The following is a 14,260-nucleotide window of genomic DNA, read 5'->3' as shown; positions in this document are numbered from 1 at the left end:
TAGGACTGCCTGTGGGCTGTGCCACTCACCTGAGCCGCCGTCGGACCACCGTTCGCCGGCCGGCGATCAAACAAAAACCAGCCTGGTTGAGGCATTTCGTCGAACGCCTGGCGGGTGCGTGGAAAAACGAGGGATTCCGACCTCCTCCGGCAATCCAGTCGACTCCGGCGGCTTGGGTTCACCTCCGACGGCGACTAGGGATCGAGACCGACGACGGTATGGGCCGAGATTTGCGCGAAACGGCCGGCGCAAGTCCCGGCCTAACTACGCTAAAAAACAGGGGAAAACAAAGGGGCTTCTCGGCCGAGGGCTCACCGGTCGACGGCGCGTCTGGGTGGCCTTCCGGCTGCTCCATGGGCGACGGCGACGCTGCTGGTTCTCCTTCTTGCTCCGACGAACACTCGGTTTGCTCTTTCTCTCTCTCTATATTCTCACTCTCTCTCTGTTCTCTCTCTCACTGTTTCGCCGACAGGGGGCTCTCTATCTCTCTCTCTGTATCGCCGCCGTCGGCTCGGCGGCGGGGATGGATGGCTGAGGCGCGGTGGTTGCTAGAAGAGCTCTCAGTTTCTTCTGTTTCGCTCCGTCTCCCTCTTTCTCTGTTTTTCTCTCTACATCTCAAAACGGCCGATCGGGGCCTCTCTCTCTCTCTTCGGCTTTTATAGGCGGCGTCCCCCGGCTCCGTTGCGTCGGCAATGACGACGGCCTGCACCGGCCTACGCCACCCCACGACTTTCGTGGCCATGGCAGGGCGGTGTAGAGCAGAGCAGAGCAGGGGGGTCCGGTTCAGCGAGGCAGCAGAGGCGAACAGGGAGGGAGAGAGAGGCCGGGAAAATAGAGAGACGGGAGCGGCAATTAATGCCGGTCCGTCAGGCGTGCTCTCTCGGCCTTCCTCTCGGCCGAGATAAGCGACGGCGAGGAGCGGCGCCGCCTGCGTCGGCGTGACGTCGCGAATAGAGCGAACAGGGGAAGGACGGCGACGGGGAGAAGGAAGAAGAAGGGGCCGGGCCGGGTTAGGCCCAGCTGCGCGGGCGGAAGAAAAGGAAGAAGAAAGAAGCGGGCTGGGCCCGCGGGGAGGGGAAGAAGAAAAAACAAAAAGAAGAAAACGGCCGAGGCCCGCGGGGAAGAAAGAAAAAGAAAAAGAAAAGGGCCGGGTCGGCCCGGCCCCGACCCGGCCCGACTCGAAATTTTTTTTTTTTAATTAATCTTCTCTAATAGACCCTATTAATGCAAAATGTGCCTAATTTCTATATGCAATGCATTTAAATTGAAATATTTTTATTTTAGGAATTAAAGAAAATTAACTCTTAAATCTTGTGCAATTAATTTTGGGCAAATTAAAAATAGGTGTCAACAGCTGCCCCTCTTTGAAGGTGAGCTCGCAGAGATTACGTTCAAAGATAAAATGGCACCTAAATTTGGCCCATACATGCTCAATGAATGCTATTTTTTGCGAGATCGTGAATCCCATTTTTATGATGCGATATAAGATGATGCATGCTAAAGCAAATAAAAACATACCTGGGGCTACTTACCTTGCCGAAGGGTAGCGTAATTCCAGATAGTTGATATTGTGTGTCGAGGACCCGAACCTATCTTCGGTCGCCTTGACGGGAAAAATGGTTTGTCTAGGACCCGAACCTTTCTTCGGTCGCCTTGACTGGATTTTGTTTGTCTAGGACCCGAACCTTTCTTCGGTCGCCTTGACTAGAGATTGCTTTGACAAAGTACCTGGGGGTCCTCGCCCGAGGATTTGATGGTTTGCCTGGTGGGTCCTCGCCAGCAGGTCTTGAAAAGGCTCAAACGATGAGCACCTGGGGGTCCTCGCCCGAGGATTTGATTGTTTGCCTGGTGGGTCCTCGCCAGCAGGTCTTGAAAAAGCTCAAACAATGAGCACCTAGGGGTCCTCGCCTGAGGATTTGATTGTTTGCCTGGTGGGTCCTCGCCAGCAGGTCTTGAAAAAGCTCAAACGATGAGCACCTGGGGGTCCTCGCCCGAGGATTTGTTGGTTTGCCTGGTGGGTCCTCGCCAGCAGATCTTGAAAAGGCTCAAACGATGAGCACCTGGGGGTCCTCGCCCGAGGATTTGTTGGTTTGCCTGGTGGGTCCTCGCCAGCAGGTCTTGAAAAGGCTCAAACGATGAGCACCTGGGGGTCCTCGCCCGAGGATTTGTTGGTTTGCCTAGTGGGTCCTCGCCAGCAGGTTTTGAAAATGCTCAAACGATGAGCACCTGGGGGTCCTCGCCCGAGGATTTGATGTGAACATGGGGGGTCAGTCCCATGCTCAGGAGGGGTACCATAACAATCGTAGGTACATGGTGAATAGAGGGTCAATCCAATGTTCAAGAGGTACCATAACAATCGTAGGTACATGGATTTTTTGAACCGGGCATGGGTAAAATGTACTTACCTGGGCACGTTCGTGCCTCTTAAGGGCGTGTCTCCTGTCATATAAGTTTTTTGTGCAAAGACATACGTATTCATCGGAGAAATAGACAATTGAGGCTATTCTTGAATATCGTATGAAATATCTTGACCAGCTAGCCAAGATGCCTTTCTTTTTCAAAGAAACACCATGTTTACCTTCTGGGTAGTTTGAAAAGAAATCTGATGAAATACCTGGGATTTCTCACCCGGAGGTTTGATATATCATCTGCTGAATACCCGACCTTTTTCAGGGCATCTCTTTTGTGATGATAATGAGAGCTTCTCCAGCGCCCGAATTTTCGTGTTCTATCATTGGGGATTAGAACTCTGAGCTGCAAAAGCATGCTGTGTCAATTCCACTTGGGGAACGGAAGAAATTTTTTGTGACATCTTTGGAGACGCTCCAAAGGTCATATGTTCTTTGAGTCTTTGAGGATATTTTACCTGTCAAAGAGGGTTAGCGCAATGCATGCATTCATCAAGGATAGACAAGCTAGGCTATCCCAGAATGTGTATTTGAAAGTTCATGTATAATGATTTTACCATGTTTGCATCACCAAACATCCACCGAGGGTCAATCAAGACAATTTTTGCTTGGGATGTGGACTTCTCAAAATGCTGAACAAGGGATCCTCAGTCAGAAAGGACTTTCCACTCGCTCTCATTGAAAAGGGCTATTTATCCCGTCCATTAATGCGGGAACATCGAAAACACTCAATCTGACCGTTATCACATCCGCAAGGGTATAAGTTTTCTCGCAAGCGGTACGACGCTGCCAATCTGAGAGGTCTTCTTCAAGGTCGTAATGTAGGCTTGGTCAATGGCTTAACGAAGGAGACTGTCCGAGTCAAGGCCATGAAAGAAAATATTCTGCAATCATCTCCGGGTTTACAAGTCAAGAACCCTTCAAAACGAGATAGAAATAGTCTTGCTCGCACTTTCTCAAGTGTTGTTTATAAACATTTGAAATTCCACGTTAATTCATGTGCCCTAGTCAGAAAAGACTTCATGAGGAATGTAACGTGGGCTTGATTTACAGGTTGAGAAACGAAAGGATCGTTAGGCTAAAAAATGTGTGTAAGGGTGAAAATTGGTGATCATTTTAGCGTTGTCACCAGCCTTCTTCTCCACCGTCGGGACTCTTTTGGAAAACTCCCTGGGTAATCCCGTGTTTTAGCTTCTTTGACAACTTTTTCTTGAGGAGCTTCTGCGTCAAGCATTTTCCTGGATACCATTCTATCTCTGTTCCAATTGCTTTCTCAAGAATAGGTTTGTCTTCATCTATCATGTGACAGATCTTTGTCAAGACAGAGTTCCTAAAGTAGGAATTTGTATCGAAGAAGAACTCAAGTTTAACCCTTTGGGGTCGTCTTTTCCATCGTTTTTCTTTTTCTCCTTTTTCTTTTTCTTTGTTTTTTTATTCATGGGCATTGGCCTTGCTTTTACCAGGCACACTGCTTTTTCATGCCCCTAGTTTTCAGCATTTTTTTGCTGCTCTTTTGGTGTTGTCAGGACTAGCCTAAACAAGTTTGAGCAGAACAATGTTATTAGGCTCTTGGAGTCTTCATCTTGATTCGGTACTTTGGACCCTGATGCTCAAATTGTGGTGACTTTTGCCTCGCCCCGGTGTGGGGGATGATCACCAACTGGGTTGGTACGAAATAAAATCGCCGGCTCAATTGGGCTAGCAAGGGATATAAGTGTATAGGATAGAAGAAGAACCGCTCTTCGTCATCCTAGGGCACTTAAATTATTGTAAGAGTTCATCTGCAATAAAAACACTAAAAGATTAATACAAATGAGAGCAAGAAAATTTCTATTCATCTTTTCACTTTGTGCGAGCTGCTGCAGGTGATGATCATAGAAAATTTTAGATATTATAAACTCTTCATCCTTCCTGTCTTGCTCAGTGACAACATCACTGTTATAATAAGATATTGACATTTTGGACAGGCTTTAGTTTGCTGCTCCTCTCTTGACAAAACCCTCTTAACCTCGACTGTCCGGCCGTCGATGGTGTGCTTGTCTTGGAAGACTCTTTCGAGAACCACCGGATCCGTGAAAACGACGAGGCCGAAGTCACAGGGGCAGTAATCAAAAGGGAGGGACGCTCTTCTTGCTCCCTCTGAATTTGAATTCTCCCTGTGATGCTGATTTACCTCAAACTGCCCCAATGTGGGGTGGTTCTTGACAAGGGTGATTTAAAAAGAACCTCCAAGTGTATGGGCTCAAATGGTCAAGCAAAGGATTAATGGTAGTGTATGGGGCAGAGAAATGAACTGCCTCTCGTCATTTTAGCTACCGTACCTTATGCGAGAAGCCCCTTTACCTTGTAGAAGTGGAACCTTTTCGCTCATCTTACATGGATTTGGTACTTGAGAATGTGTATAGGCTAAGGATTGCCTCTCATCATCCTGACATACCTCGTTCAATACATCGGAGCAGTTCGACACCATTCGTCGAATTGTCAAAATTTTCACAGGGAATTGGTGAATTAAACAGGTAAAATTACCATGCAAAATTCTTTCCAAAAGGCATGCGATACACTTGGAGGAAGGTTAAGCGTTTATTTGCTTTAACATGTTTCCTTTCTTTTGATTCATTCAACTCTTAAAAAAGAGTTTTAAGGGAAAGAGATACTTACCTACGCTGCAGTAGCGGCGAGGCAAACCTGCAAGGCAATAAGAATGGCCGTGTTAATGAACGGATCTTTGAGGAACAGGAATTGGGAACGATACAACATTACCCTTCGTGATTCCCTTCATTTGAAATTAAATTGACAACTCCTTGAGTTTCCTCGGATGTTGATAATTCCCTTCTGACAAAAACAGGAGCCTATGTTAGAAATGAGAGGATTGAGGGTAAATTGAGAACGATACAAATTACCCTTCTTCCATTTTGCCTTCAAAGCTAGCAGAGTCTTTTCTCTTCTTTACTTTGTTAAGCCTTCTCTGTCTCAGTCTGCTCCTCCATATTCTCGGTCTCGAAGCTCGAATGAAATCCTCTATAATTAGGGGTGCTCCCGAATAGAGGGTTCTATTGTCAGCGGATGCTGTGTCAATGCGGCTCCGGTACGTCGGGGAGTTTCTCGGGAATCATATGATTCCTGACATGCACAGGGTATGTGCAATTGCTTGCATGGGGATCTTCGCAGCAAAGCTAATCTCTACTTTAAAGGTCTTTGACGAACATGGGCATGACTACCATTGAGACTTCTGTGGTTGTCAGGATCTGCCTTGACGCCATTTTGTCATATGCAAAGTCCTTTCCAGCTGCTTGTATCATGAGTGTTCTTTACTCAATTTTGTCCTTTGTAAAAGGAAAAGATATGTCATTTCTATACTAAAGTGGATGAACTTTAGGAACGAATTACACCCTTTTTAATGGACTGAGAGATCGCATGCCCCCTAGTCTACTCTTCCAATTAAGCACTTCTTCGTCATGTTTCATTCGAGAGGTCCCGACATTGGTGCTCTATCCGGCTCGCTAGCACGTCAGAGTCTAGCATGGTCCCCAGTTCATTATCTGCAAAAGAAAAGGGATAGAATGTCATTTTCAAAATTTGTTAAGGAATAAGACATACCTTTTTTGTTCAAAAGGAGTAATCTTTTCTTGATCTGCCCCCGAATTTTGTACGAAATGATGTTTCGCTCATCATGGAGTCAAGGAATGCTCAGCATTCTCTTTGACTCTCTGGGGCTGATATCACCCACTGGTAATAATGAGATTTGCCCCATGCTTCATTTGAAGATTGGATGATCTTCGCTCGGACTGCCCCTATCAGATGAGTTGGTCCGCTAGCATCACTAGGGTCTGATGTACTCTTCAGTTTGTGTCATTTCCAAATGTCCCTTTCGTAATAATAAATCAAAAGGGAGTATGCTCTGAGACACGAAGTGAGCGAGTTAGAAAGACAAACAGGGCTATGAGCATGCATGCTTTTTCACCACCGTTCTTTTTCGGTCCTTTTGAAAAATGATAAAACGTTTGTTTTATTTTCAAAAGCTTAGAGACAAGGAAGCATGAGGAAGCCCGGGCCTCAGAACACTTTCCTTTTCGTGGCTGGATATCATCAACGGGCCGGTTTGGAATACTTCCTCAGGCCCTCAAAACAAAACATTTGTAATTCTTTTGAATAGTTCAGGCGAATTACATTTGTTGGAATGGAAATTGCAATACTAAAATTCCAAGCATAATTACAAATTCAGAAAACTAGGAATCTTAGAAAACAACTAGGACTTTAGAAAGCAAGAAAAGCTCCTACATAGGAGGATTCAAACTATTAAATATGCCTCTATGCTAAAGAAGGAAAATTGAGTCTACAGTTTACTCAATGACAACATATGTGCCTTCTGCTTGATTAGGTGGTGCGTTGCGGAATGAAAACATCTTTGCATCCAGCAATTTCTGGACCTTATTTTTCAAGACAGCACAGTCATTGACGGAATGTCCCATTTCACCCAAATGATAGTTACATGCCTTGGAGGGATCGTAGTTGGGGAAACGCTCAGGATTTTCACGCTTTGGCTTTTTAGCAAGCAACCTCTTTTCCAGAAGAATAGGCAGGATCTGAGACATAGGCAAAGGGAGTGGCATGAACTGCTTTTTGTTATTTCGCCTTTGGGGCGGCTTGAGGCCTGAGGCCAGTTGCTGTCCACTACTCATCTGAATCATTGGGGAAGGACGAACGGTTTGGGTGTATGCAACATCCGCATCTGTCAGGGGTTCTTTCTCCTTCTTCATGCCGAGTTTCTTGCTTGTGGAAGTGGGGTCTGTAAACCACCCCTCACGCAATCCCATTTCAATCCCATTTCAATTCGTTCACCCACAGGAACAAGACGATTAAGGGATTCAGCAGTGGCACCAACCAGGCGGTGTCTGTATTCATATGGAAGAGACTTTATGAACAATTTCACTTGTTCATGATCAGTGAGTTGTGGGGTAACCTGGGCGGCCAAGTTTCTCCATCTGGTGGCATACTCTTTGAAAGACTCACTCTTCTTCTTCTCAGCGCGTTCCAGATCGTCACGAGTAAAGGTGACGTCGATGTTGAATTGATAATGCTTGAGGAATGCATCAGCGGCATCATCCCAAGACTTAAAAGTATCCACATCCTTCGACATATACCATATCAAGGCTGGCCCCGTCAAACTCGCTTGGAAGGTCTGAATCATGAGGGGTTCATTATCAACATACTGAGTCATCCGCACATGATACATGTGCAAATGATGTCTAGGGCATGGGGTACCATCATACTTCTCGAATTCCGGCATCTTGAATTTTTCTGGTACTTTGACCCGTTTGTATATAGACAGGTCAAGTGGGACAGCATGTTGCGGGCCTTGTAGCTGTTTCAGCATCTCCTCGACCTTTGCAAGGCGTTTATCCTGTTCTGTCATTGGTACAGCTTCAAGTTCAGGTTTCCTGACAGCAAGGGGAAGCGGATCGTCCTCTAGCGGGGGCATGTTGCTATCGCTGGTGAGGGCCTTGTCTTTTCCAGTAAACTGTGGTGATAACACCACCTCAACAGCTGCAGGCGTGGGCGTGAGCTTGCCCTGAATGGATTCCACCTGCTTTGTGAGATTTTGGATCGCATTGAGGACCATCTTCATCTCGTCTTCCATGTTATTGAGGCGGACGTTTTCTTCGGCCATTTTTTGTAACTACCTGCGAAAACGCGTATATGAATGAGTATAATGCCCAATAAAGAATCATTCTATGACTTAGTCATATTATTATTGCATATTTTCTTTATTTGCAAAGAAAAAATAAGCAAAAAGGGTTTTTATTAATATTAGTATTACAGGCGGCATCCCCGGGGTTCAAACCCCGGTCGCCTCGGACCGTGACGCTACATCCCCGGATACCACTGGGCCGAAGGCCGCGATGGTGTCATTAAGGGGCAAAAAATTTTATTTAAAGCATAAAAAACGGCCCGAGTTATATTAACATTTGTACAACCCATAAACATTTTTACAGGAGATAACCAAACCCCCTAAACATAAATACAGGGAAATATAAAAGACGGGGTTTTTAATAAAAATGGCGGCATTCCCGGATGCTCATTCTATAAACGATGGGGAAGCTACAGTCTCTCGGAGCCGCTTATTTTCACGGATAAGTTCTGCAATAAGCGTATCCCTCGTCTCGTCGATCCCACCATGCTAGAAACTCTTTCTTAGGAGCGGGGACGGATTGGACATCAGCTCCTCCCATCGTATGTAGAATGCAATCAACGGGTGGCCTAACATTAACAAATCAAATAAATAAGTAGACTGAATAATAAAATGAGAAAGGACAGAATATATACCTTTCCTTGAACCATGGCAATCACAATGACATACACATGAGGAGTGGGGTTCGATTTCTATCTAGACTGGCTCAGCAAAATGAAATTAAAAGGGTGCCTGACCGTCGCAGCCTCGCGTTGGTGTCAAGTCCTTTTAACCTCGGCCAAATCGAAAGGAATATCTTATAGTCACGTGAATAGCGGCTAAAGATACTTCTTTACGATTTTTAGGAATAAATATCGGGGAAAAGAAAGGCAACCTCTACATCGCGGGCTCGCGTTCGAGGTCGTATCTTTCTTAACACCAGCCTAAAATGTCCTATTGCGGCCCAGGTCCGGCAGCGTGGTTGTGTATGCAATAGTGTAGTGCTAAATTATTAAAGCATGCACAACAATTTATAAACAATCAATTTGAACCTGCAAGACAAATAACACCTTAATATCAGGATCATACCTGGAGTCCTTGCTGTCAAACAAAAATTATTTTTGAACAGGATAAAAATTTTGGCCTAAGTCCACTTTAAAAAAAAACAAGTCCCCAGTGGAGTCGCCAGTCTGTCGCGACCGAACTCCCAAGCCCTTTTTTTATCGAACATGCAAAAAAGAGGGGGCTCGCCTGGTACATGCTAAGTCTAGGTTCAGGACTTAACTCGGGCCCTCCCAAGCCCATACCATATCGCGACTTAGGGTTTAAGTATTTAACATGCAAGTGGTTTATACCAAGGAGTTGCCACTAATCGATTTGGGGTGGGTCGATTAGAAACCCAAATAGGGTGATGGGAGAATCACTCTATTCCTACGAACCAGAGATTAACTGAATTCGAGGACTTGGTTACACTAGTTAGATAACTAATGCCCTTTCGGTACCTTTTTATCCTGTTCATTTCATGAAAACATTTGTCAGACAATTTGGATTGATTTTAGGACCTTTCTCCTAACATGTGAGGTGATCAAGCGAGTGCATAATCAGAAATGATTAGCAGTGAGGAACACAACAATTCATGAAGCCTAAGGTTCTAATCTTAACTAAGTCAGATGACATTCAAAAACACAACAGCTCATGCAATTATATTAAAAACATGCATAACAATACAACGGTAATAAAAATAACATGCGAAATATTACCGCGCAATCTCAGGCTTGTCTAATTTAAACAAGACAAAAATATGCATAATAATACTACAATAAATTAAAATTTTAGAATATATCACACAAATTTTTTTTAAAATATTTTATTATTATTTTTTTTGATTTTTTTAAGGAAAAATAATAATAATAATAATACGGAAAAAAAATTTCTAAAAATTTTTTTTAAAATTTTGTTTAATAAAAAAAATTTAATAAATAATAATAAATAATGAAAACGGGTTGGGTCGCGGATCCAGACCGGGTCGGAACCGACCCGGGTCAGATCGGTCAATCCGGATCGGGTCGGAACCGACCCGGGTCAACAGATCCGACCCGGGCGCCGGATCGGGTCGGAACCGACCCTGGTTAACCGATCCGACCCGGGCGTTGACCCGGGTCGGATCTGTTAATCCAGGTCGGTCGGAGTCGACCCGAGTCAACGGATCCGACCCGTGCGTTGACCCGGGTCGGATCTGTTGATTCGGGTCGAATCCGACCCGAACATACAGACCCGCGGGGAGGGGGGCGCCGGAGAGGCCAAAATTGGCCGTCCGCCGGCTGACCCAGGCCAGCGCCGCCCCCAAATCGCCCGACTAGGACCGCCTGTGGGCTGTGCCACTCACCTGAGCCACCGTCGGACCATCATTCGCCGGCCGGCGATGAAACAAAAACCAGCCTGGTTGAGGCATTTCGTCGAACGCCTGGCGGGTGCGTGGAAAAACGAGGGATTCCGACCTCCTCCGGCGATCCGGTCGACTCCGGCGGCTTGGGTTCACCTTCGACGGCGACTAGGGATCCGGACCGACGACGGTATGTGTTCGTAAAATTCTGCACGTGTCAACGAACATGTTGAACAAGTAATATAATGATGAGAAGAGTATCGTCCCACAGAGATTGATGATAATAAACCAATTAAATATTAAAAATGGACTAATTCTAAAATTTATCTAACTGATCAAAATATAATTGAGAACAAATAAAAATTGACAATTTTTAAAAACGAAATTTTATAAACTAAAGGCGATAATCAATCGTAAAATATGTTAGAGCATCCGATTTCACCATAACCACTAGATATGAATTTCGGATCATTATGCATACAAGAACAATATCAAACATGTGATAGCGGAATTTCCTAGTCTATTTACTATCCTATCTCTAGGTATAGCAAACCTACTCAGTTTATCAATTCACTATATTTCTATGTGAATTTAAATAAACATAAGCGCATTAAAATCTGTGAATATTCCCGGTTTACAATGAATCTTTTAGACCACCTTATCACCGAAAGCTACACAAATAACATGGTATATTTCTATCCACATTTAATTCATGGTTATATATTATAAGGGGCAATTGCATATTATTACTTTTCAGTCTCAAACATGCACATCGGATCATTCAAGTGGTGGCCAGTCACCTAAACGCATTAAGCACAATAATATATAACTCACATGAATGAAATTACTTGCAAAGCATAAAAAGCATGAAATTCATATCATCATGGTTAGGCTACATCGTAGCTCTAACAAAGAAAATTAGAACATAATAGAAGAAGAAACGACAATAGAAATTAAACCAAACATCTTGAATCAAAGAACAAGAATTCTGTCACCACTTTTGTCTTCTCTTCAAAATACTTGAAAAACTCTCAGAACACTGAAAACAAAAACGATCTAAAAAAACTCCATGTTCCCCCAAGTTATCATATTTATATGATAACATCCAAGACTCCTCTCACAAGGCAATTGCTTCTTTTTCGTATAAAATTAGGGAATAAATCGCAGAATTCCCAATGTGATATCCACCTTCTAACTCTTCTCTGGGTTGCATATTCCTTTCCTTCTTTTTGCCATATTTTCCTTATTTTCTCCATATCTCAATATTCTGCATAAACAAGGAAAAATTAAGTAAATAAAAGGAAATCCAAATATATTCTAACAAATATTGCATTATTTATTACCTAGAGTAGATAAAATAACTCTATTTTTATAGAGTTATCAGTATGGGCCGAGATTCGCGCGAAACGGCCGGCGCAAGTCCCGGCCTAACCACGCTAAAAAACAGGGGAAAACAGAGGGGCTTCTCGGCCGGGGGCTCACCGGTCGACGGCGCGTCTGGGTGTCCTTCCGGCTGCTCCGTGGGCGACGGCGACGCTGCTGGTTCTCCTTCTTGCTCCAACGAACACTCGGTTTGCTCTTTCTCTCTCTCTCTATATTCTCACTCTCTCTCTGTTCTCTCTCTCACTGTTTCGCCGACCGGGGGCTCTCTCTCTCTCTCTCTCTCGCTCTGTATCGCCGCCGTCGGCTCGGCGGCGGGGATGGATGGCTGAGGCGCGGTGGCCGCCGGAAGAGCTCTCAGTTTCTTCTGTTTCGCTCCGTCTCGCCCTTTCTCTGTTTTTCTCTCTATATCTCAAAACGGCCGATCGGGGCCTCTCTCTCTCTCTCTCTTCGGCTTTTATAGGCGGCGTCCCCCGGCTCCGTTGCATCGGCAATGACGATGGCCTGCACCGGCCTACGCCACCCCACGACTTTCGTGGCCATGGCAGGCCGGTGCAGAGCAGAGCAGGGGGGTCCGGTTCAGCGAGGCAACAGAGGCAAACAGGGGGGAGAGAGAGGCCGGGAAAACAGAAAGGACGGGACTGGAAATTAATGACAATCCCGTCGGCGTGCTCTCTCGGCCTTCCTCTGGCCAGATAGCGACGGCGAGGAGCGGCGCCGCCGTGCGTCGGCGTGACGTCGCGAACAGAGGCGAACAGGGGAAGGAGAGCGACGGGGGGAGAAGGAAGAAGAAGGGGCCCGGCCAGGTTAGGCCCAGCCGCGCGGGCGGAAGAAAAGGAAGAAGAAAGAAGCGGGCTGGGCCCGCGGGGAGGAAAAGAAGAAAAAACAAAAAGAAGAAAAGGGCCGAGTCAGCCCGACCCGGCCCGACTCGAAATTTTTTTTTTTTTTAATTAATCTTCTCTAATAGACCCTATTAATGCAAAATGTGCCTAATTTCTATATGCAATGCATTTAAATTGAAATATTTTTGTTTTAGGAATTAAAGAAAATTAACTCCTAAATTTTGTGCAATTAATTTTGGGCAAATTAAAAATAGGTGTCAACAATGTTGCACTAACCAAATTATGTTAATTGTACATCTTATTAATCGATTATGCTAGACATCAAAGATTAAGGAACTTTGTTGTGTCGGCACTGCCTATGATAGATCTCCATAAATAGTGTTTAGATCATAGGTCTCTGAACAGGACCTTGAAAGGCTCAAGGGGGATAAAGGGAGGGAACACCTCAGTGGAGGTGGGAAGTTTGTGACTTCTCATTTCAACTGGAGTGATCTCTCACAAACTCCTCCGTATTCCCTCTCTCCAAGGAAGAAAAATATATGGAGGGAACATGGGGGCTTCCGGGTAGGGAAGGTAAACTCCACGTCGGTTTCGGCCGGCTATTTCCGGGTAGACAGGTATAGTAGCCTCCCGCACCTGGGATGACGAAAAGGAGGTCAAACTCCTACTGTACAACCGCTAATGCGAATCAACCCGCAAGGCAATATAGTACCCCCGGTTGATTTGCGTTAATTGTACATCTTATTAGTAAATTATGCTAGACGCTAAAGATTAAGGAACTTTTTTTTGTGTTCGCACTGCCCAAAAAAAAAGCTCCATAAAGAGCATTTAGATTAGGCATTCTAATTTTCAAATTTACTTCCACATTTGAAACGATATCCCTTTGACGTAAATGTATAAATGTTATTTTCTTTTCATGTTGCACTAACCAAATTATGTTAATTGTAAATCTTATTAATCGATTACGCTAGACATAGAAGATTAAGGAACTTTGTTGTGTCAGCACTGCCTGTGAAAGATCTCCATAAATAGTGTTTACATCATGACGTTCTATTTTTTGAATTTACTTCCACATATGAAATGATTTTCCTTTTACTTAAATGAATAACACTATTTCTGGAGAAATTTTTCCATTTTCGAATAGAAGTCGCCGACTTACCTAGCACAAAAAAGAGAAAAAGAAGAAGTCACAAACTGTAAATTATCGGGATTTATCTTGACTTCCTCTAGATACCTTCCAAACATAATGTTCAAAGAGTGCGATTTGTAATGTACCAATAGATGAAGATTACGTGTGATCTTACATCTTTGAAAATTCTTTTCAGCTATTCCACCATATAAAATAATTATAAATACAACGTTTAAAGGTTTTTTATACATTGTTCGTGTTAGGATTCGTCACACAATCACGAAAAAAATATAGAGTAAAAGCGAGAAAGAGAATTTGAGACGCGATATTTTATGCTGGTTCACCCTTAAATTAGGGCTACGTTCAGCTCAAGATTCCACTATAATTAGCACATCGCACATCACTGTTACATCTCTCGATTACAAGAGAAAGATAATATAATAGGCAATA

At 44.3% G+C, this 14,260-nt stretch overlaps 1 protein-coding gene across 1 annotated transcript in view; it reads left to right on the top strand.

Annotated features, from left to right (window-relative positions):
* Nucleotides 1–14,260, top strand: part of LOC115674318 (carotenoid cleavage dioxygenase 8 homolog B, chloroplastic-like) — a 44,010-nt gene that overhangs the window by 3,280 nt on the left and 26,470 nt on the right. The window lies entirely within an intron of this gene.

The sequence above is a fragment of the Syzygium oleosum genome, unplaced genomic scaffold (genome assembly GCF_021117445.2).
Source record: "Syzygium oleosum isolate NSW1041296 unplaced genomic scaffold, Sole_v2.1 Sole_v2.04, whole genome shotgun sequence".
Classification (NCBI taxonomy): domain Eukaryota; kingdom Viridiplantae; phylum Streptophyta; class Magnoliopsida; order Myrtales; family Myrtaceae; genus Syzygium; species Syzygium oleosum.
Note: the sequence above shows the minus strand (reverse complement) of the source record. Positions and strands in the feature narration are given on the sequence as shown.